General features: G+C 37.7%; 1 protein-coding gene across 4 annotated transcripts in view; it reads right to left on the bottom strand.

The window, feature by feature from the left end:
- Window positions 1-23,971, bottom strand: part of JAG2 (jagged canonical Notch ligand 2) — a 142,209-nt gene that overhangs the window by 104,107 nt on the left and 14,131 nt on the right. The gene's annotated exons all lie outside the window — the stretch shown is intronic.

Genomic DNA, 23,971 nt, shown 5'->3' with positions numbered 1-23,971 from the left:
TAGGGCAGCTAGGGTGGCTCAGTGGATAAAGCACTGGCCCTGGAGGCAGTAGTACCTGGGTTCAAATCTGGTCACAGACACTTAATAATTACCTAGCTGTTGGCCTTGGGCAAGCCACTTAACCCCATTTGCCTTGCAAAAACCTAAAAAAAAATGGAAAGGTATTCAAATAATATGAGACCATTTTGCATCTACTAGAAAATATAGGAGGGAATGAAATAATGTGTTTCAAAGATCAATAGAGCTTAAGATGCAGTCCAGGATGACTTACTCTGCATATTTTAAGAACCATATAAAGGGAGAGAGATGTTCAAAAAAAAAGTTCAAAATATTTTTAGAAAGAAAATCAGTCTGAAGAGTTTTCCTTTTCTAACATTCCAAACAAGAGAAACACAGAAGTGAATATATGAATCAGGTGGAAGTAGAATCATTGAGACTTCTTTCTAAATGTACACAGGGAAATGGGTGAAGGCTAAAATCTGAGAAAAGCAACAGTGAAGAAAGCCAGACAAGAGCTATGGACAGAGCCTGTCCATAGGCAAATCTACAGGTAAATCAGTGATTTTTTTATGGGACTATATTACAACATGAAAGGAATCAACATATATATATATATATATATATATATATATATATATATATATATATATATATATGAATGAAGAAGAGAGGAGAGCAACATAGGAGTAAATGATATTCTAGGGTTAAATCAAAGGCTAGCAATGATGGAAATGCAACCTTTACGGTCTCAGAAAGAGAAAAATCCACAAAATTAATTTCCTCCCTCAGGAAAACAAGAGAGTCAATTGGACAAGGTGAAGAGCTCACATCTCTAAAAAGCACTTTAGGATATAAAATGATGTCATTCCTTCAGTAACCTGTGAGATAGGAAGTGCAAGTATTTTTATCCTTATTTTACAGTCAAAGAAAATGAAATCCAGAAATAAAGTGTCTTGAGTGATATTTGATATTCATCCTCAATCTTTGCAAATTGAAAATAAACTTTACTCTGCCTCTTGAGTCAGAAAACTCTACATATGTTTCATGACTACAACCTGTCAGTTTGCCCTCCTCTTCCTATTCCAAACTACTGACTCAGGTAAGCCATAGTCCGTCCCGTCCCCCCACCCCGAGTCAGACATCCAAATGAATTTCTCCTTTGTACTGACTTCCATTAATGCCATCATCCTGTTATGTTTTTATTCCCTGAATTTCCTTCACACAACTGGGAGAGAGTCTGGAAAAAGGAACACAAATCTGTGTTTCTAGTGAAAGGACCCTCCCTTCAATTTGCTGTCCTCCCCCCTCCATCAATTTCTCTCCCCACCCCACAGTGAATATGGACAAATTCTATGCATTAATGGACTTTCCAAAACCCGAGATAGTCTAGAATCTGGTGGCTTTGCCTTCCTTCCACTGTTGTTATCTGAGAGGAATGTGTGGGATAGGAAGATGGACAAACACAGTATGAGTGTCACAGACACCGGTCCTCAAATGTGGACTGGAAAATGCTTAATAAACCTGTATCTTGCTACAGCTCCTACACACCTTTTTACTCATTTTTTCCAGGTATCCAGTGAAAGGGGCAGGTCCAGACTCCTGAGACACATGAAGAAAGACTATCAACCCCCAAATATTATCCACTAATCCAACCCCTTGCCAACATCCTTCCAATCCTCATGGCTTAACCTCAGAGCTACCAGAGGGGCTGAAATTGTGAATTGTCCACCTAGTTTATTTTGCCTCTATCCTCCATGAAGGGTTACCTGAGCAGCCACCTGAACCCAATGAAATCAAAGAGAAAGCAACCAAAACATTAATGTTAGAATCATAACACATGACTTATAGCTGGCTTATTTATATGGTTATCTTGTCATCTACCCTGTTAGACTGTGAGCTGCTGGGAGGGTAGAGAGATTGCATTTTTTTCATTCTTTATATCACCATTGCTTAGAACAATATCTGGTAAATGAAAGGTACTTAAATAAAGGTTTACTGACTGACAATGTTGGCTCTGCTACTTATTATCTCAATAATTTGGGGCAAATAACTTACCTTCTTTGGATCTCATATTCCTCATCTGTAAAAATGAGTGAGCTGGAGTATATGAGCTCTAAGGTCTTTCCCAGTTCTAAAAATCCTAAACCATGAACTTCCTATGAATGTATGCTAATTCCTATGAATGTATGCTAATTCCTATGAATAAGAAAATGACAGAACTGTATAAGAAAGATAGTCTTACAGGACAATGAAAAGAGGAATAGTATTTTAATGAGGCTGAAGCATATTATATGGGATGGCTTGCATATAAGAAATGTCAGAAAAGACACCAGATATTAGGAGATGGACTAGAAATACAGAAACAGTGAAAAATTATAATAGCAAAAGTATCAGAGTTTAAGAAGAAAAGTAGCAAGCTCTGTTTTGGATGGGCTTAATTTGGAAGTGTCAGTGTAACCAGTGTTGAGGTGGAAATATGTTCTGAAGGTATGTAGAGACTTAAGTCTAAAGGTGAGAGAGAAATTAGGATAAATAACTGGAAGCCAACTAAATACAAGATAATGCCATGTGAATGACTGAGACTGAAAAGAAGAAAGAGGTGAGGGAAGGTGAAAAAAGGCAGTTAATAACCAATCCTTAGGGACCATCCATTTTAAGAAGTCAAGAAGACAAAAAAAAAAAAACAGTTAAGGGAACAGAGGGTTATAAAGATAAAAAAGATTATTGTATTCATAAGAATTGCTGGTTGTATAGAGTTAACACTTCACCACTTAAGCCTCTGGTTTTTTTTAATTCCCAAAATATAGAATTAAAAATACTTCTACTATTCTACACACTACTATTGGGGGAAGATCATAAATCACTCACTCAATTTAAATTTGAGTTACTATTCTTTTTTTTTGTTTTGGTTCAATCAAGACCTTTGATTTCATTAAGTGTAGCAACCAGTCAATGAGGAAATCCAAAGCAGATGGGCAACTATTCTGTTTTAGAGTCATTCATATCAGCTAAAATATTCCTGATGATAGCCCAGCAAATGAAAGCCAGGAAGATCTAGGTTCTTCCCCCATTCCCCTCCCCAATGAAGTTATAGAACAGTAGTTGAGAAATTAAGAAATTAAAACTATCTATAGTCATATGAAAAAATACTCCAAGTGACTATTAGACAAATGCAAATTAAAACAACTCTGAGGTGCCACTTCACATCTATCAGATTGGCTAATATGACAGAAAAAGGAAATGATAAATGTGGGAGGGGATGTGGGAAAACACGTAACGCTCTATTGGTGGAGTTGTGAAATGATCCAATCTTTCAGAAGAGCAATTTGGAACTATACCCAAAGGTCAATAAAAACATGCATGTCCTTTGATCCAGCAATACCACTGCTAGATAAGAGATAACAAAAAAAGGGGGAAAAGACCCAGGAGTACAAGAATATTTCAGGTAGTTTTTCTTTAGGGTAACAAAGAACTGGAATTTGAGGAAATGCCCATCATTTGATGAATGGCCAAACAAGATGTGGTATATGAATATAATGGAATATTGTTATCCTGTAAGAAATGAGAGGCAGATAAGATTTCAGAAAAACCTGGAAAGATTTACATGAACTAATGCTGAGTGAAGCAAGCAGAACCAGAAAACACTGCACATTGTAACAACATTGTGCAATTATCAGTTGTGATAGACTTGGCTCTTCTCAGAAATACAGCAATAAAAGACAATTTTTAAAAATCTATGATGGAAAATAACATTCACATTTAGAGCAAGAACCATAATCTGAATGCAAATCAAAACATACTATTTTTCCTTCTGATTTTTTCTTGTTTTGATTCTTCTTTCAGAATGACTAAAATGTAAAATGTTCAATCATGTAAAACCACATCAGATTACTTGCTATCTAAAGGTGAAGGGAGAAAAAAGTGGGAGGGGGATTATCTTTATATATAATTGGAAAAATAACTAAATGAATTTATAAAAAAAAATTTTAAATTTAAAATAAAAATAGCCCAGGAAAAAGTGGCTAATGAGAAAGTGGAAGACAGGAAATTAAGTCATCTTCTTAAGTTTGGGAAAGAAAGGGAAAAAAGATAGAATGGCAACTGGATGGGGTCAAAGATCTGAAGACAGATTTTTTTTAAAGCACTTAGGAAAACTGATGATTTTCTCATACCCCAGAAGTGAAAGAAAGAGGTTGGCTGTGAACCCAAGTCACTTAACTTTAGTTCTAGCACTTTTTCCATCTCCTGGTAATGTAGTCTCTCATCCCTTCCTATGACTTTCACAATGAACTTACAAATTCTAGAACAAACTCCTGCCTCAAGCAGTCTGGATATTTCAGAAGGTGTGCTCTTTCTTTCTTATTTATAAAAAGAAATATTTCAATTCCCTATTTTAACCACCCTGTCATTATCTATGTTAAAACAAAATTAATAATGACATTCTCACTTTATAGCATGTTTTGTAAGCCTTAAAGGACCTTCTTTATAACAACTCTATGAAATATATCATGTAAGCATTACTATCCCCAGGCCCAACAAGTTTGGAGAACAAGAAGGATCTTGCAGGGACCTGCAAAAAATGTGAGATGTTTGTCTATCAAAGCCAAGTAACTTCCAACAAAGTACAAGGAGGTCTGCTAGACCTACTAAAAGGGGAGGCACAGGATTTCAAGGAATATTTTCTCCAGTTTACTTATCATGGTCAAATAAGTATCTATAATGTCTAGGCACTGGACACAAATACAACAAATGGAAGAATCCCTAACCCTTCTTCTATAGATGGAGATGGCTACATGAATAAGTGCATACCAAGTAATCCAGACAAAACAAATAAATACAAAACTTTTTTAACTACAAGGATGAAAAGTTCAGGAAAAAGTTTTTGTATAGGTGACACTGGAGCTATCCTGAAGCAAGAGAGAGATTACCTTCCAGCCTGGGGGGACAGTCAATGCAAAGGTTCAAAGTAGAGAGATGAAGCAGTGGGAGTTCAGTTTGATTGGATTGCAGAGTGTGCAGAGGCAAACTGGGCCCCAGGTTGCAAGGTTTTAAAGGCTCAACAGAGAAGTTGATTTTATTCGTATAGGAATGAAATGGCTATATCCATGAGGAAGGAAAATCAATTTAGCAGCAGTGGAGAATGAACTGACTTAAGGTAGAGAGGTCAATAAGGAGACAGTTGGAATAATGTAGATAAGAGGTGATCAGGTCCTGAAGAAGGTTGTTTGACTAAAGAAAAGTGGTCAGATGCAAGCCTTGTGGTAGAGGGAGTAAAATATGGCAACGGAATGAATATACATAAGAGAAAATGAAGAGTCAAGAATAATTCCCAGGTTACAAACCTGAAAGACTGAAGAAGGGCAATGTTTTCCCACAAATAGGGAATTTGAAAGAGATTTTGAGGAAGGAAAGAAAAGGAATTTAGTTTTAGACATTTGAGTTTAAGAGTCTCTAAGATACTCAATTTGAAATAATTGATGGCATAGGACTGAGGCTCAGGAGAGAGACTGGCGCCAAATATATAAATCCATGAGTCATTTGCATAGAGATAAGTAAACCCAGGGGAGCTAATAAGGTCATTGAGAGAGAAGAAAAAGAAAAAAAGTAGGGGCCAAGGACAAAACTTTGGGCAGAGGATGTCATAAATCATTCTTTCTATGCAATTGACTGATGAACTAGCAAAAAAGACTAAGGAGTGGTTAAATAAGAAGAAAATCGAAACAAAGAAAGGAGAGAACAAGTTAATCTATAGTTACAAATGTGAGAGAGAAAAAAAGATGAGGACTTATTTAAAATACTAGATTTGGCAATGTGTTAATTTAAGAAATCATCAGTAACTGGAAAAAGTAATTCCACTGTGTGATGAGTCTGAAAGTCAACTGCAAGGGATTAAGAGGAGAGAATGTATGAATAGCTGTTTCTAGGAGTATATCTGAGAAAGGAAGAAAAGATATAGGATAATAGCTGGAGAATGTGGTTGGGGCTAAGAAAAGTTATCTAAGGATAGAGACAACTCTGGAATGTTTGAAGGGAGTAAGGAAGAAATCAGTAGAGAGAATGAGGTTGCAGATTAGAAAGAGGTTGTGAAGAGGTTGAAAATGGAATAGAAATAGGAAGTGATGGGAATCAATAGTACACTGGGCTTGGAAATTCTTTGCAGAAGTCAGAAAGTGGGATAAAGGAGGAGAGAGTGGGTGATCATATCAAAGGATTTTAAGGTGAAGGAAAGGAGAAAAGAGGGAGCTTGAGGAGAGTGGCAGTAATTTTCTTGGCAAAGTAAGTGATGAAATACTCGGCTGAGAAAGAGGGACAGGAGTGGCGTGGAAGACTTGAAAATTTTATAGAAAGTGAGACAGGGAATCAATTAGGAAGGATTAATAGGACTGACTTGGTGCAGCTGAAGTTGGATTAATAAGAATTTATTATGTACCCAGTCGATATATTGTGTGACTTCCTCCAGCTCTAATGGAGGATTTGAGGGACTAAGTAACCCAGGGCTCAAGTCTGGCAAGAGATAAGCCTCAAGATGATAAAGGGTGAGGGATTCAAGAGTATAGAATGCCTTAGTATGGTGATATCTAGTATTAGGCTGAAATTAGAATGGAAGGGGAGGTGGCTAGGTGGCGCAATGGATAGAGCACCAGCCTTGGAGTCAGGAGTACCTGGGTTCAAATTCAACCTCAGACACTTAATAATTACCTAGCCATGTGGCCTTGGGCAAGCCACTTAACCCCATTGCCTTGCAAAATCTAAAAAAAAAAAAGAAAGAAAAAAAAAGAATGGAAGGAAAGGGAAATCAGAACAGAGTTAAAATTGCCTGAGAAAGCATTACAGGGTCAAGGGTTTAATGATCTCACTAATGCCAAAGAATAGGGAAAGGATAGAGAGGAAAGCCTCTTGGCCCTAGAATTAGAAGACTTGGTTTCAAATCCTGTTTCAGAAATTCACTGTCTGTCCAATTATGGGTCACTCAGAATCGAAGTTTTGATTTCCTCAACTTTCAATTGTATATTTATCGTATGTAACCTCAGAGAATTGTAAAGGCGTTTTGTGAACATTAAAGTATAATGGGATAGGGGAAAAAATAGGACATCCTTGCAATTTTAATGATTTAGGAAACCAGATGAGGAAATCACTTCTACCAGTGCAGGTCAACACTTTCTCTGCATCCTAGTCTTAGCAGATACTTAGAACACGAAAGTGTTACGTGGACTATAGAGTCAGTAAGGATCTCAAATGGGGACTTGAATACAGGTCTTTCTGACTTCAAGGCTGCTTCTCCAAACCATATTATAAATATTATAATCATCAGGAGAAGAAAATAATCCTTGAAAAAAAGGTATGGGGTCCTCAGTTTACAATCAAAAGACAAAAAGGATCTGGAAAAGTAAGAAGGAATTTTGAGAAGTTGGAAGGTTAAAAGAAGGTAACAAGAAAGAGAATAAAGATTACTGCATGTTTCGAGCTAGAAATAGGTTTGTTGAGGTAAGATCTGGAACCTCTAGGTGGGAAGCAGCTTCTGGTGCTCCACAGCAACACAAGGAGATCATCCTCACGCCATCAGGATCAGATGAAGAAGAAAGACAAAGGGAAAGCTAGTGACTTCCTGCTGAGAAGGCAGCCCTAAATGGGGTGCTGAAGGGAAACCCAGGTGGGGCCAGAGACTACTGGTCTTGCAGTCTGGAAGGACCATTCTGAATCCCAGCTGTCTCAGCCTTACTACCTGGATGACCCTCAGAAAGGGGCCTTGAGATGGGACAAGGAGTCTCCCAAGATAAATGCCAGGGATTATTAAGGCCTAAATAAGAAACCAAAAACATGGGAAAAAGAAAATTAGATTTGAAGACCCGGTTAAGAAGAAAAGCATCTGTGGGTGGAGTCAAGATGGCAACAAGAGAGGAACATCTCTTAAGCGCTCTCTCATAAAATTTATAAACTAAGGACTCTAACTAAACTTTCGAGAGACAGAACCCACAAAGGGACCCAGTGAGGCAGTTCTCCTACTCAAGATAACCTGGAAAAGAGCAGAAAGGCTCTGCTCCCTGGGTCAGAGGGGCAGCCCGCCGGAAGGGTGGCCCACCAGAGCAGAAAAAACTTCAGCCTCCAGGAGGCAGCCCCAGGGCGCTGAGAGCCATTGCTCACAGCAGCGGGGAGTCTCCTGAGCTACACCCCAGGGAGCACTGAGTACAACCTGGGGGAACAGTGGGGGACCTCTTCCAGAGCGAGCACGTGGAGCCCAGCCTTCAGGGCACACAGCTGGCGATGTGGTCTTGTGGCAGCCCAGATCCAGGAAACAGAAGCAGGCAGAGCCCCCAGGGCATGAGCCCATTGAACCTAGGGAGGGGATTGAAGAGACTGTGGAGCTCTTTCCTCTGCCCCTGGAACAGGACTCTGGGGCTCTGACCACATTCAGATCCTGATTGCAGTCTAGCCCCCCCCAATAGAACAGCAGCCCCCCCACTTCAGCCCCGTGGCAGAGGGGGACGCTTATGGTCATTCACAGACCAGGAGGGAGAACAGAACCTCACACACTGAGACCCTTGTGGGAGTGTCCCAAAAGCTCAGGAAGCACCCCAAAAGGCTGGGAAAATGAGCAAGCAGAGAAAAAAGAGGAACACCATTGAGAAATATTTTGCATATGAGCCCAAGAAGGATCAAAATACTCAGTCTGAAGATGAGGAAGCACAAGCTCATGCATCTAAAGACTCCAAGAAAAACAGAAACTGGGCTCAGGCTATGACAGAGCTCAAAAAAGACTTTGAAAATCAAATGAGGCAGTTAGAAGAAAAATTGGCAAAAGAAATGTGAGAGATGCAGGAAAAACATGAAAATGAAGTCAGCAGCTTAGTCAAGGAAATCCAAAAAAAAAATACTAAAGAAAACAGCATGCTAAAAACCAGCTTAGGTCAAATGGATAAAACAGTTCAAAAAGTTGAGGAGAAGAATGCTTTAAAAAGCAGAATTGGCCAGATGGAAAAAGAGATAAGAAAGCTCTCTGAGGAAAACAAATTCCTCAAAGAATAGAACTTGGGGAAATAGATGAATTTACGAGAAATCAGGACTCAATATTTCAAAACCAAAAGAATGAAAAATTAGAAGAAAATGTGAAACATGTCAATGAAAATACAACTGATATGGAAAACAGACTTAGGAAAGATAATCTAAAAATTATTGGAATACCTGAAAGTCATGATCAGGAAAAGAGCCTTGACATTATTTTCAAAGAATTACTACAGGAAAATTGCCCTGATATCCTAGAAGCAGAGGGCAAAATAGAAATGGAGAGAATCCACCGATCCCCCTGAGAAAGAGATCCCAAAAAACCAACCCCCAGGAATATCATAGCCAAGTTCCAGAACTCCCAAGCCAAAGAGAAAATATTACAAGCAGCCAGAAGGACACAGTTCAAATATCGTGGAGCTACAGTCAGGATCTCATAGGACTTAGCAGCAGCTACATTAAAAGCCCATAACGGCTTGGAATATACGGGAAGGCAAAAGAGCTTAGAATGCAGCCAAGAATGAACTACCCAGCAAGGCTGAATGTCCTCTTCCAGGGAAAAAGATGGACTTTGAATGAACCAGGGGAATTTCAAATGTTCCTGTTGGAATGGCCAGAGCTGAACAGAAGGTTTATCTTCAAATACAGGACTCAGGTGAAGCACAGAGAGTGGAGGAGAAGGGGAAAATATGAGGGACTTAATGATGATGAACTACATGTATTCTGTACAGAAAAATGACATTGATAATACTCATAAGAACCTTCTCAGTTAATAGAGCAGGTAGAGGGAGCTTTTATAAAGCACAGGAGAAAACTAAATTTGAAGATATATTGTGGTGTAAAAATGGAGTCATTAGATAAAAGGGAAATGTAATGGGAGAAAGAAAAAGGAGAGGAGGAATAGACTAAGATATTTCATATAATAAGATTTTTCTTTATTACAATGAGCTATTGCAATGATATGGAAGGGGGGAGGCAAGGGGGAAATGAGGGAACCTTTGGTTTCATCAGAGGAAACAGCATATATACTCAATGGGGTATAGACATCTGGAGTAAGGGGATGGACAGGGGGAAGGGGGGGATGTGAGTGATGGAGGAGAGGATGGACCATGGGGGTACAGTGGTCAGATATAACATATTTTCTTTTTTACTTCTTGTAAGGGGCTGGGATTGGATGGCCTGTCCGGGACCATAGAGCCAGGTGAATGCAGGGCCTAAGGGGTGGTATGGGGGCTCGGGGCCTCTTGGCCCCAGGGCCAGAGATCTGTCTGCTGCGCCATTCAGCTACCCTACAGCAGAGTCGGAGTGAAAGAAGAGAGAAAATGTACATGGTAGTGGAGAAATAAGAAAGGAGGGAGTTGTTATCAGCAATGGCAACGGTGGAAAAATATGGAAATAACTTTTGTGAAGGACTTATCATAAAGAATGTAATCCACCCGTGACAGAGTTGGTGGTGTTGGAGCACAGAATGAAGCACAATTATTATTATTATGGTTACGATTATTGCTTATTATTATTATTATTATTTTGGGGGTGCAGGGCAAATGGGGCTGTGTGGCCTGCCTGGGGCCGCATAGCAGGGTGATCGTTGGGTGTCTGAGGCTGGATTTGGACCCAGGTGCTCTGGGCTCAAGGGCCAATGCTCTGTCTGCCACCTAGCCACGCCTATTATTACTATTTTATTTTATTTTGGTGTTTTTTTTCTTTTTCTTTTTTGGTTTTTGCAGGGCAGTGGGGTTGGGGTGGCTTGCATGTCACACAGCTGGGTGATTGTTGGGTGTATGTGGCCAGATGTGGGCTTGGGTGCTCATGGCTCCAGGGCTGGTGCTCCATCCATTGCGCCACCTGGACATACCTACAATTATTACTTTTTTTTATTTTTATTTTAATTTTCTTCTCTCCCCTTTACTTTATCGCTCAAGCAAGTCTATATTTTTTTGGGTGAGGGGGTTATTTTGTTTACTCTTAAACAAGAATATTTTATTAGTGTATAAAAAACATTATTTGTACAAAATGAGAATAAATATTAAATTATAAAAAAAAGAAGAAAGCATCTGATACAACACACTGGAGAAGGGAGAAGGTGAAAGGAAAGAGAGAACAGAATAAATGGGGATGGGGAGGAACAGAATGGGAGGGGATGGTCCACAAAAGCAACCCTGGGAAAAGCTATTGAAGCAACTTCTCTGATGGACTTAGGATAAAGAAAGCAACTCGGGGCAGCTAGGTAGCACAGTGGATAGAGCACTGGCCCTGGAGTCAGGAGTGCCAAAGTTCAAATCCGACCTCGGACACTTAACAATTACCTAGCCATGTGACCTTGGGCAAGTCACTTAACCCCATTGCCTTGCAAAAATCTAAAAAAAAAAAAAAAAAAAAAGCAACTCATCCCAGAGACAGAGCTGATGGAATCTGAACACAAACTGTAGTACACTTTTTTTTCCACTTCATTTCTCTTGAGGTTTCTCTTTCTTTTTTTGGGGGGGGGTTATGTTTACTTTAACAAAATTAATGCAATAATGTGAAAATAAATAAATCAAAAAAAGAGAGAGAGAGATACTTTGTGGCAATTGAAAGGGTCACTAGTCCAGAACCATTCAGCTAATAATATTTGTCAAAGGCAGGATTTGATCCCAGGTTACACTTCTCTTCACTAAGTCATGCTATCTCTCTCAATGTATCTTATCTTTGGGGAAATAAAATATTTCATAATAAAAAAAGTATCTGAGAATGGGAATTTGGGTATTTGGGTTACAATTCAGAATATAACAATGATGGGTTCCAGGCCAGAAATATAATATCCCTACCAAGGGCTAGTTTAAAAAATTTTACACACACACACACACACACACACACACACACACACACACACACGTTTTTATTATTCAGTCGTATCCAGCTCTTTGTGACCCTGTGGACCACAGCATGCCAGTATTGTCCATGGGATTTTCTTGGAACAGGTATTGGAGTGGTTTGTCATTTCCTTATCTAGTGGATTAAGGCAAACAGAGATTAATGACTTGCCTAGGATCACACAGCAAATTAAATGTCTGAAGCTGGATTTGAACTCAAGTCTTCTAAGCTCTATCCAGTGAACCATCTAACTACTTGAATACACATACACACACGCATATACATGGGGATATATTTATGCATGTATAAGCATATGTATATGCATGTAAAATACACACATATATCCTGAGTCTTGCAAAGCTATACACATACACACAAGTTATCAAACAATAGCTGTAACCTGGGAAAACAGGTGGAAAGGTCTAGTAACTTATAGATTGCAATGGAGGCTTAGGAGTGGGAATATATAGCATTTTATATTGCATATGACTTTGTGAAAAAAAATCCAAGAGTCAAAAGAGGGAAATATGATGAAGTGCATTTGAATAAAGATAAATGGAAACATAAATATTTGCTTTATTGTTGTGGGAAATGCTCTGATCTCCTGAAAAGAAAGAATTAAAAATAAGGAATTCAGGAAATGCAACACAAGGACTGGCACTAGGGTTTAGTGCCATAGTAGTGATAAACTCTCTACCAAAAACAGAATAGTTAATAAGTTTCTTGGCTTATTGTAATAGATGGTAATTTCCTCAAAAGTCACCAGGAAAAACTTCTGAAACCAATTCTTGTCCTGACTGCTTAAGAAGAAATGAAGGGGGATGGCTAGGTGGCTCAGTGGATAAAGCACCAGCCCTGGAGTCAGGAGTACCTGAGTTCAAATCTGATCTCAGACACTTACTAATTACCTAGCTGTGTGGCCTTAAGCAAGCCACTTAACCCCATTGCCTTGCAAACACACACACACACACACACACACACACAACTAAAAAAACTAAAACAAGAAGAAATGAAGGGAACGCTTCCATTCTAGATGGTCACTTGAATCAGAGACTGGCCACCAGCATCCACCTACTTAAGTTAGCAAAATCCTGACGTATTTGCCAGATCAACTAAGGAGCAACTAAGCAACAAGAAACCACAATTGGTGAATTTTTCCACCCCCAAACTGCCCAAGAGGTTAGTCAGTTAGAAGATCTGGTTGTTGAAAGGATTGGAGTATTTAAGAGGGAAGATAATATCCAGGAAGTCCCAAGCAAAGCAAATTTCCTTATCGTAAAGATGGAGGAGGGATTAAAGAGGGAAAAAAGATAATCACAAAGAAAAGGAAGGAAATTAATGAGATGAATATCAACTGGGGAATAGATGAACACAGTATAGTTTATGAAGGAATATTATTGCACTGAAAAAATTGCTATGGAAGGAAATAAGCATACATTTAATATCTACTAGGTAAGACTCTGAACAATGTACTTTACAAGTATAATCTCATCAGATCCTCACAATACCTTGGGAATTGTATAGAATTACTATCCCCACTTTACAACTGAGGAAACTAAAGTTGATGGAAATTAAGTGATTTACTCAAGTACTTGAAAATGTCTAATTCCAGATTTGAATTCATATCTCCCTGACTCTAGGCCCAGCATTCCACCACTATACTATCTAGCTGACTCAAAAAAGGAAATTTCAGAGCATTCTGGGTAGTATGAACTGATCCAGAGAGCAGTAAGTAGAACAAGGGGAGAAGTTTATGTAGGGAAGGCAACCCTGTAAAGAAAAACCTCGGAAGAGTTAAGAATTTGGATCAATGCTACGACCAACCATGTTAGCAGAGAACTTTGGATGAAAGCAAATCCCGACAGAGAACAAACAGATACAAAATGCAGAAAAAGATATACATGTTTGGACATGGCTGCTGGGATGGATCTTGAATTGCTTCATTTGCTCTAAGGTTGTTGTTTTTTACTTTTTCTTTCCATTTTTTAATGGGAAGTGGAGGGGATCATTTAAAAAAGAGGGCTATCCAACATGGGGGTGATGATCAATCTTGATGGACTTGGTCGTCCCTTCAGTACAACAACCAGGGACAGTTTGGGGCTATCTGCAATGGAGAATACCATCTGTATCCTGAGAAAGAATTATGGACTTTGAATGAAGACCAAAGACTATTACCATCAAATTAGAAAGAAAAACGTTATATATTATGTAATTTTACCATCTCATACTTTATTTTTCTTCCTTATGGATATGATTTCTCTGTCATCACTCAACTGAGATCAATGTATACAACATGGAACCAATGTAAAAACAACAGAATGCCTTCTTGGAGGTGGGAATCAAAAATGGGGGGAAATTGTAAAACTCAAAATAAACAAAATCTTTCTTAAAAGGAAAAAATAGGGGGCGCCTAGGTGGCGCAGTGGATAGAGCACCGGTCCCTGGAGTCAGGAGTACCTGGATTCAAATCCAGTCTCAAACACTTAATAATTGCCTAGCTGTGTGGCTTTGGGCAAGTCACTTAACCCCACTGCCTTGCAAAAACTTGAGGAAAAAAAGGAAAATAATAAAAATTAAAAAGAGAACTATCATAACATTTCTTAAATGTATAGTGGAGAAGGGAGTTCAGAAGAAAGAACAGATAAAAAGGCTTTAAAATTTACAATCATTTGGTTTTACATATAATTTTCATTTTATTCATCCTGAATATATAAAATGCTCTTTTTAGCATAAAAACAGTTGATAAGTTAAAAGAAAAAGGGAACTCTGAATGTGAATATATGTTCATGATAAAGAAGAAAAGAAAACTAGACAGAATTTGACATATACCCTACATTTTAGGACAGCAGATTTCACAAAATCAAAAAAATAGTAGACACATACCCAGACCTGGATTCCCTAGACCCTCTCTGCAAGAGGGTGAAGGATCCCTTTATCCCCAGGCCTGGTTGCACCTTCACTCATATCCCCAACTCAGTAGTCCTACAGTAGAGTCAGAATAGTTCTCATTTTTCATTTCTACTTCTAGACTTTACCTCTACCTTCATTACTCAGCAACCTCTCTCTCCTCCTCTCTCACATTATCCAAATTTTCCAGATCTTGGTGGTTGTTATCTACTGATCCCAATACATTCTTTCTTGGATCACAGTTTCCCTCACCACCACAATTGCTACCCTCATTACTAGGAGACTTTATAACATGCATGTTGAAGTTCCTTCAAACACACTATTCTCTCAATTCTTCGATCTCCTTGACTCTGAGGATCCACCTTAAACACAAGATGGCCACATCTTCATCATGCCACCACCCACAAGTATTCATTCTTTTAGTTTATCACCATCTATGATTCCATCTTTTCCTGATGCTTATTACTCCTAAACTTGGTCTTCAAGTTCACAAATAAGTTCAAGCTCCCCAGTACAATTTCTTTCTTTCCACATCTCATCCCACCTGTGAATCACTTCAACTCTACTTTCAAATCCTTTACTCTCGGTCCTATTAATATTCATGTTTTGCCGAATTCTATCCTGAATTAATGCCACTATACTCCTCATTGGTTTCCACAAATATGCTGCTCAACAAAACTGGAGAAAGTTACATAACTGTGCTGATTGGCAGGTAGTCATTGGTGTTTACTAAGTAAGGGATGACATGACCAGATCTGAGTTTCTGGAAAATTTCTTTGGGAATTGGAAATCCAGTAAATGTCCTTCAACTGGAGAATGGCTTAGCAAACTGTGGTATATGTATGTCACGGAACACTATTGTTCTATTAGAAACCAGGAGGGATGGGATTTCAGGGAATCCTGGAGGGATTTGCATGAACTGATGCTGAGTGAGATGAGCCGAACCAGAAAAACATTGTACACCCTAACAGCAACATGGGGGGGGTGATGATCAACCTTGATGGACTTGCTAATTCTATCAGTGCAACAATCAGGAACAGTTTGGGGCTGTCTGCAATGGAGAATACCATCTGTAACCAGAGAAAGAACTGTGGAGTTTGAACAAAGACCAAGGACTATTACCTTAAATTTGGGGAAAAAAAAACCCTGATTATCTTATTGTCTGATTTTGCTCTCTTATACTTTATGTTTCTTCCTTAAGGATATGATTTTTCTCTCATCACACTCAATTTGGATCAATGTATACTATGGAAACAATGCAAAGACTGACAAATTGCCTTCTGTGGGGGTGGGGTGGGGGGAGGGAAGTAAGATTAGGGGAAATTGTAAAACTCAAAATAAATAAAATCTTTAATAAAAATAAATAACTAAATGAAAAGTGAATGTAGTATTCAAAAAAATTCAAGAAAATTGGTAACCATGTGAAGCATAGATTGGGAAGAAGGAATGCTTAGGGCAAAGGGATCAATTAGGAGGCTTTTCTAAGAGATAATGATCTTGTAATCAGGTGCTTTCACAAATAGAGGGAAGGGGGTTTATGGGAGGGAAGTGGAGGTAGAAACTGCAAGATCTGGCAACCAATTTTGTATGTGAAGTAAGTTATGTTAAATATTCAATATCAAATAAGCTCTGAATGAAAAAGAGCAATCCTTGTATTCCTCCCTGATTCTTTAACCTTCTCTTCTCCCCTTAAAAACAGCACTACTGCCTTCACCCTCTCAGCAAGAGACCTCATTTAACATTTTCCCAAGAAAATGGAGGCCATTCTTCTGAAGCTCCCTCTTTTCACTTCTTTCTCATTTAACAACTCCTTGGTTTCTTCCTTCACTATTTTCTCTTTTATTCCAATTTCTGACAAAGAAGTGGTCTTAATTTCCAGAAAAAAGCCCTTCCTTCTATCTGTTCCTATCCCCTCCCTTCTTCTCCAGCAGGTTGCTTCCACTATTGATCCCTACTTCTCACTCTTGTCTCCATCTCCCCTCATCTACTAGTTCCTTACTTAATCCAAATATTCCTCATATCTCAAAAAAACCAAACAACTTTCAATCAATCCATGCATGCCTGCTGGTTATTGTCTTTTACATCACTCCTCCCTTGGTCAGTGAAACTCTTAAAGTTATCTATTCATTGCCTCTGCTTCCTCTCACTCCAATCTAAACCCTCAGCAATCTGGCTCCCAACCTCATCTCCCATCTAAAAATGCTTTCTCTAACATCACCAATCATCTCTTAATTGCACAATCTAATGGCTTTTCTAAGTCCTTATTGTTTTGTTCTTTTGTGGCATATAATTCCACTTACCAACCTCTCTTGAATATTCTCTCCTTTTCTGAGATACTCTCTTGGATTTCCTCCTACCTAACTGCTTCTCAGTCTGCTTTGATTAGACCATTGTACACATCACACTCTCTAAATGACTACATCAGTCAATGGTTTCACTGTCAGCTCTGCAAATGACTCCCAAATCTATGGTCTTGGTCACTTTCCTCAGTTCTATATCACTAATTCCTTAAAGGAAATTTTACATCAGTTAACTCATTTATAGCTCACATTCAACATATTCTAAAGAGAACTCATCCCTTCTAAATTTACCAAGTTCTGCAAAGTATGCCCCCACTTTCCAATCACTCAGTTTGCACCTTTTGTGTCATCCTCACTTATTCACCACATATATCAAATTAGTTATTAAATCTCTGTCCACAGCACTCAGATATAACCCCCTTTTCTCTATCAAAACCACCTATTCAATATCAACTCTTGCCTTTCCTATTACAACAGCATCCTAATTAATCTTCTTGTCATAAATCACTTCCTCCCAATCTTCTCTCACATAACTGGCAAAGAGATTTCCTTTTTCTCAAGTCAGCCTTCTATGTAGTACAGTGGCTACTACTGACTCAAGGATTCAATATAAGCTCCTTCTTTTGTCATTTAAAATTCACTGCAACCTGGCCCCATCCTACCTTTTTAGGCATCTGACAAGTTACTTCCTATGACACACATAACATCCTAGCCATACTGATGACTTGTCAGCCCTCATGACATTCCATCTCTTATCTTCAAATCTTTACTCTGGCTATCTGCTATGCTGAAAATGATCACACACCATACTTTTGCCTCTAGGAATACGTATTTTCCTTTAAAATTTAACTTAATGCAAAAGTAAAGTAATCTCTCCCCTACAAAGTCACATTGCATTTAATTTGTGTGTGTGTGTGTGTGTGTGTGTATGTATATTCTTTCTCAATAGAAAGTTCTTTGAAATCTATATGATTTTTACCTTTTTATTTCCAGCATTAGTGTCTAGCATATGGTAGTCGTGTAACACATTTCTATCTGGATGATCCCATGGTTTAAAATTCTACAAAAGATATCAGTCAAGACAAACAGAAGTAATTCCAATAAGACAAAATGGAAGAGTTGTCTAAAGAAATTATCAGACATATAGAGAAGGCAGCTAATGGAAGATGAATACTCCCAACCCTCAAATGGATCTTTATATCTCAATGATTTGGTGTTTTCCCTCATCAATGCATACTGCAACTCTCCCATGCATTCTCATTTCCTGCATTTTTGTTCACCCCATTTATGTGCACTACAGGGAATCCATTCAACATTCTGAAGTGTCCCCTTTTTCTCCTGACACTGAGAGAGTATCAGTAAAATAACTCTGACTGATCACCTAACATCTCATGGCCATCTTTTATTCCAAACATACATTTTCCTGATGCCGCTGTGTTTGCAATATTCTGGATAATAGACAATATTCTTGAACCTTCCCAGTCTCAATGGAATGAAGCAGGGCTGTCTGCCTGCTCCCATGCTTTATAGCAAAATGTTTTCAGTGAATGTTGGCCTTTAATCAGGATGAATATGGCACTGCCACACCTGATGGTAAATTATTTAACTTGAAAAGGCTACCAGCCAAGGAGGGAGAGTAGGGGCTCAACTTTTTGTTCACAGATGATTGTGCCCTCAATGTAGCTTCTAAAGCCGAGAAGCAACAGAGTATGGGTCGATTGTCTGCCATTTGTACTCATTTTGGTTTAACAATTAACAACAAAGAAAATACAGGTTTCTCTACTAGCCAATACCACACCAAAACACATAGAACCATCAGCTAAAGAAAATGGAAAGATTTTTGAATGCTGTGCATAAGTTCACTTACCTTGCTAGTTATACTTTCCAAGAAGGTACACATAATAATATGGTAGAAACGTGAACTCCTAGAGCTCACTCAGTGATTGGGAGGCCCCAAAGGAAAGTGGAAGCGAAGAGGTCTTCTCTATCAAACTGACTGTATGCTGAGCATATTGTTGTATGCAGCTACCAGTGCCATGGTAAGAAACTGAAGGTTAAACATACTTTTGTCTAAAATAACTACTGACTATAACTAAACTAAACTATAACTAAAATAACTCTAAGTATAACTATAACTACATTGGGGGTCAGAAAAAGAGATGCAAAGCCACTCTCAAGGTCTCTATGAAGAATCATGGAACTGATTATGAGGCAAGACACAAGGCCACCAGCATGATGTGCCCACATCCAAGATGTGTTCTATGAGTAGAATTGCAGTAACTCAAAAGACAGGTAAGATGTACAAATTTAGAGACATCTCCCCTCCAAATGTTCATATGACCTATTTGTGCTCAACCTATGGTAGAGCCTTCTGAACTCATATTCTTCTAATCAGCCACAGGTCAGATACACAGTACCTTGATACCAATGTCTTCTGGTCCTTTTTAAGCATGAAGGACAACAATCAAACTATCAAAAGGTTCTACTGTTTAATTTATGTTTAGCTGTTTTAATCTGAACCAACATGATGAACACCTGTGGTCACTGAGAAAGATTATTTCTGTCATTTATTTTAAGAAATCTTTATTTTAACATATGAATGGGAGAGAAAGTGTGAGATTAGAATTTTGCTTAGATCTTTTTTCATCACTGACAAATAATAAGTTCAATATGATCATATATTCTCTACATCTTTCAGTAAATTTTAAACCAGTAAAGATATGTTCTATTATTGATTATCACTTATCAAAATGGTTTTTTCTCATTAATGATGTTCTCAATTCGTGTATAGAAACACGATTCAAAGTTTTTTAAATAACTGAGAGTAGACATATTAATAATTATATACGATCTCTTGATGCATTCCTTAACATTATTTTCATGCTAATCTTTTGACAAATATTTGTCATTAGTCAAGTAATATACAATAACAAAATATACCATGAAGTAAATATTAATGGCTTTTAATGATGTTGTTGCCTTTGGGCATACAACCAAATTCATTGACTTTTTCTTATCTCTTCAAGGAGGTTTCTTTCATTTAGCTGCAATTGCCTTCTTTCAGATTTTGTTTGTAGCAAGAATGTCAAAAAAAATGATATAATTCAGCTCTTCCAGTATGTCCACTTGTTGGTCACTTGACCAATTTCCAAGTAATCTATATCTCCAGGGTACTGAAAGAATTTATGAATGTGACTTCTGAGTCAGGAAAAATCATGAAGCATGTGAAAGATGCAACAAGGTCACAAATAGACAAATGGACCAATTTTCAAAAAAAAATGAAGAGGATTGTGTAGGGAATTTGATATTAGTCATTGGTAAAATCCTAGATTGTACATATTCTCTGCTCTCTATATACTCTTTCTTATTGGCCTCCATAGCAACCAGGAGTTTAATTATCATCTCTCTGCTGATGACCCTCAGATCTATGTATCCAGTTCTGGTCTCCCTCCTGAGCTCTAATCCCATGTCACAAAATGCTTATTAGACATTTCCAATGGCTATAGGGACATAGTAGATAAGAGGATTGTACATGGAGTTAGTACACTGAGTTCAAATCACATCTATGTGGTTGTGTGAGTCCAGGCAAGTTATTTAATCTAAGCTTTATCTTATCTGTAAAATGGGGATAACATACATCACAACATGTGTTGTCAGAATCAAATGAGATGATAAAGTACTTTCCAAACCATAGAACATTCTCATTATATAAATGCTATTGTTGTTGTTGTTGTTGTTATAGGAATCTCAAACAAGTTTATAGGAATCAAGATTATAGCAATCTCATCTCCAGAACAAGGCTCTTTCCTCCAAAACTCACCTCTCTTCCAAACTTCCCTATTTTTGCTGAGAGCAACGCCATTCTTCAAGTCATTCAAGTTCATAATCTATGTCATCCTGGACTTCTCATTCCAATCATTTGTCAAATCCCAGTTGTGCCTCCATGATGATTTGACTCTTCTCTTCACTTAAAGTTACTACTTTTAATTCAAACCTTCATCTCCTTCCCCCTCAGACTATTTCAAAAATCTCCTCATTGATCACTATCTTCCAAATCTCTCCCAGCTCCAATTCTTTTCTGACACAGTTGACAACCATTCAAAAGTATCAGTGTGATTTTCCTAAAGCATAAGTCTCATCTGGTGCTCAATAAACTGTGACTCCCTGCTTCAAGGATCAAACATAAAATACATTATTTATCATGTAAAGTCCTTCATTACTTCACCCTAGTCTACTTTTCCAAATTTATATATATTATTCCCCCTCACATATACTACAGCCTAAGCAAACAGACCTTCATATGATTCATCATACATGTAATTCCATCATCCATTTCCTTGCATTTGCATAAGCTGCATACTCTCTTTACCTCCACTTCATACAATCCCTAGCTTCATTTCAAATGATACCAAATAAATGAACCAATCCCCTCTGGCCTCTAATGCCTTCTCACCTCAGAGGCAGCTAGGTGACACAGTGAATAATACTGCCCTGGACTTGGCTCTAAGAAGACCAAATTCAAATTCTGCCTCAGCCATTTTTCCCAGTGAGCTTGGGAAAATCACTTAACCTCTGTCTGCTCAGTTACCACATCCGTAAAATGTAAAAAAAAAAAAAAAAAAAAAAAAAAAAGCTATCTCCCAAGATTTTGTTGTGAGGATAAAATAATATTTGTTACACATTTTGCAAATCTTAAAACACCATATAAATTCGAATATTTTTTACCATTATATAGATGTACATAGTTATGTTATGTAGCTAACCCAAGGACAATGCAGTCTCTCTGATCACAAGAATATCTTCATTTCTGTTTCTGCATTCTCAGTGCAATGTAGTAGGCACTAAATAAATTCTTGCTCAATTATGCTCAATTTGGAACATCCCACTTTTTAAAGAAATGCTGAATCTATGCCATATTTAAAATTATTAGGAATGTTAAGACCAAAGGGAAGGCTAGAGGAAGCATGGGGAAATGGGAAGAATATGGTCATTATTTTTAAATCTTTGAAGAGTTAAAATGTAAAAGTGGCCCCACAAAATCCCTACTGAATGGCAGAGGGACAAAGAGGCAAAAGTATTGGATCTGGCGTCAGGAAGGAATGGATTCAAATACTCCCTCAGACATTAGTTGGGTCACTTAAATAAGCAAGTCACAATTGCCCTAAACCTCATATTTAGAAAGTCCAACAAGTGTGTGTAAATTGTTTCTCAAAAACTTTACAGAACTATACGCTGTTATTATTACTGCTTCAATATTTCAACATGTCATGGAAAGGATCTCAGTTTCTGGGAAGGCCAAAACGAACAGTGTGAAATCCACAGTAAAGGAGGAGTGTCCCCCAGTGTCCCAGACCCAGGCAAATGACTGAAAGCCTAAGAGATGTGACTGCTCTTTAGCCACAGAGCTGCCCAATCAGAGAGCTTTAAACAAACAACCAAACAAAAAATAAAAATAAAAAAAAAATCAGGAAAGCTCCTCTAAGCTGGAGATGTGAAAATGTCCTGACTTTCAGGAGAAAGTGAATTCTTCTTACCTGAGGCCAGGAACATTTAATTTCCTACAAAATTCTAGACCATATTATTAAAGGGATGGTTTATGAGCACCAAGAAAGGAAAGTAATGATCATAAGGAGTCAGTGTGGTTTCACCAAGAACTAGTCATGTCAGCCTAACCTTTCCTTTGATGACAACATGACTAGACTGATAGCCTTGAATGTTGTAGACAGTATGTAGCCAGAGTTCAATAAAGCATCTGAATTAAATTTTTTGAGAGATAAAGCAAGATGGAGAGATTTGCACATGAACCCCAGGTTTTCCTAGAAATATAGAAAATAGCAGACTTCTGTAAGAGAGTCAAAAACACCAGGATAATAACTTCTACTAGAATTATAGAATTTCATAGTTGGAAGGGATCTGAGCAACCACTTAGCCCAATCTATATTCAAATAAAAATTTATGATGTGACCTACTTTAAATTCATTTTTCCTCCTCTGATTGAGGTATATTTAAATAATCAGGTTGATATCAATCTGAAAGTTTATTGATGGTGGAAGAAATTCTTCCTTTGGCCAAGCTCAGCTTGTTTAACATTATTCTCAATGACTTAGATCATCAAATTTATAAAGATAATTTTTATGATATTTATGAAGATAAAACTGAGAAAAGAAGTTTGATAACCAAGATGTAGTCCCAGAAAATTTCTTCAAGCTAGAAAAGATGTGGTAACATTTATCCTTTAAATTTCAAGTTCTACATTTCCATTTTAATAATCTAGAATATAAGGAAAGACTCAGATTGTTGACTAGAAAACAGTTAAATTTTTTTAAAAAATCGACCTAAAAAACTTTACAGAACTACAGTCTCAATCAATTTCAATAGTGTGACAGAGCAGTCCAAAAGTCAATGCAATTCTAGTCTATATTAAGTTAAAAGTCTAGGACCAGGGTAGCATTGAGAATGATGTATTCAGTTCTGGAGCTACATTTTAGAGAATGCACTTTTAGATTAGAATGCATTCAGTGGAGGATAAACCAGAAGAAATAAGATGTTAAGATTGAAAAGGAAAGAAAGGAAGATACTATCACATTAAAAAAAAAGGATTAGGCCTGTTTTTCTTGGCAAGTGAGTAGATATTACAGATTAAGTGTATCTTGGAGCAATATAAAGCAGGTGTTCTTAAACCATTTTTGTTTGGGCAACTTTGGCATTTTGATGAAGTTTAATGACACTTTCCTAGAATGATGCTTCTAAATTAATAAAATAAAATATAAATAATTACAAAGGAAACCAATTACATTGAATATAATTACCAAATATATTTGTTTAAAAAATCAAATTCATAGATCCCAAGTTAAGAAACCTGGATAAAAAGGGGGAAAAAACCTTCTAAACATGAGAGTGGTTAAAACATT

Source organism: Macrotis lagotis, chromosome 1 (assembly GCF_037893015.1).
Source record: "Macrotis lagotis isolate mMagLag1 chromosome 1, bilby.v1.9.chrom.fasta, whole genome shotgun sequence".
Taxonomy (NCBI): Eukaryota; Metazoa; Chordata; class Mammalia; order Peramelemorphia; family Peramelidae; genus Macrotis; species Macrotis lagotis.
This window is presented reverse-complemented; position numbering and strand designations above follow the sequence as displayed.